This window comes from Pomacea canaliculata, linkage group LG11 (genome assembly GCF_003073045.1).
Source record: "Pomacea canaliculata isolate SZHN2017 linkage group LG11, ASM307304v1, whole genome shotgun sequence".
In the NCBI taxonomy this organism is placed as follows: domain Eukaryota; kingdom Metazoa; phylum Mollusca; class Gastropoda; order Architaenioglossa; family Ampullariidae; genus Pomacea; species Pomacea canaliculata.
The window spans coordinates 15,655,568-15,657,420 of NC_037600.1; positions in this window are offsets into that span (position 1 = coordinate 15,655,568).

Below are 1,853 nucleotides of genomic sequence, written 5' to 3' on the forward strand. Positions count from 1 at the left end.
TTTCTTCGCGTTTGGAAGGCTGCGTTACAACTAGAAGTCCACTTAGAATAAAATATTTTACAGAATACTTCTTGGGAAAATAATTATTTCATTTTAATAAAAATATAATTGAATGACATGGACTTTATCATGATCAATTATTTCAAATTATATTCTTGACCTCAAACATCAACATTTCTGCCATTCCTCACACTACAAGGGCGAACAGATGTTACCCTGTAGCTTTGTAGTCTCGCTGAAGGTGTGCGGAGTGTCATCTGACTGCTAGAGACACCAAAAGTATTTTAAGTGTGTAAAAGATATGTTTGAGGAAATATTAAGGAAAGGGAGATTATTCCGGTGTTATTATCGTTTATCTGTTCTTTAGTTATCACAAACCAACTTAAGATTTATGCTCGCAGCAGTTGTGTTGAAGGATTGCCAACCTTGTTTAGCTCAGCCGCTCTCAGAAGGAGGATGTCTGCAGTCACGTGCCGAAGCCCTCGTCGATGGAACTCCATCTTTCTCTGAATGTTGACCGCATGGGGAAAATCGTGGAGTCATCACGACTGCAAATCAATTCTTTCATCCTCTGGGGGATTCGATAGTCCTGCAGTTAGATAATACAACATTCTAGGACATTATCACGACAAAGATCCTGGTACATGTTATTGTTCCTTATTCTATGCAGTGGCTTCAAGTAAATGTTGGAGAAAAACTTCTGATTTCGGACCCCGTTTATTTATGTTTAAAGTAGGCTGTGCACAGCAGTGACGGGAGTAAACATGACATTGGCGTGCTAACAAAATCTTGCTTTTCCCTTATTGTTGAACCACCTCTGTCACTGGCACTGATTGTGTCGTTAAACGTGTACATGATTGATGTACATGAGTTGCTGCAGTACACATGCTTGTAAGAAATAGTGCCACAGGCAGCAGGGACACGTTGTCGAACTTGTGTAGGTATGATGTCTTATCTATATGGACGAAAAGCTACAGACATATTATTGCTTCTTATAAAGATAATTAATTGTATTTAATACTAAACCTTCAAAGAACTTGAGGACTTTGTGGACACACAACTACATCAAACTACCGTAAATAGTTTTGAGAGGTGTTGTATCGTTGCGTCGGTTATCTTCGTTTACAACACCTGAATCTTAAGGTGCGTCCTAGTTTGTTTCTCAAGTGATCTGAAACCATTAAAAAAATATCTATTTTATGCCTGTATGAATGAAAAATTCTAAACTATTGCTGCTTTAACCAGTTCTTGTAGTATATTATGTATTTTAATTTTTTTTTATGTATTATATTTAGAAGTTGCTAGAATAAAGGTTCATGACACACGCTATCTTATATCGTTGACCTATGTTCATAGCAGTTGCTGTTTACATCGTTCTTATGTTGCTATTCTTTAACTTACGATGATCTGATGATATCAGTCGTAGAAGGACACTGACCCATCGCACGTTTCATCGTCCCACTGGTGAAACGCCTTTTGGGAAGGCACCGCCGAATCTGTTAAAGCTCGCGTTTGTTTTAATCTGATAATCAGGGCGAAGCAAGTGCGTATACTGATATGTTACACTGTCCAAAAACATGTCAACTTTTATTCCATTTTTTGATTTTATTTTGTTTTTTAAAGCTTCCTATTAGAGGGACATTTTGAAAACTATGCGGATGAGTGAACAAGTGTGGTCGAGTGCAGAGTGCCATATTCTGTTATGGCAGTCCACTTATCTGAAAGACATTGTTATAAATATAGTAACTCTAAATTCAGTAATTTTGCTACTCTTGAATTTGTGGGACTGCGATTGACTATCGTGTTACCAACAGAGAAGGTCGAAGTAAACATGAAATTTTGTTCATCTCTGG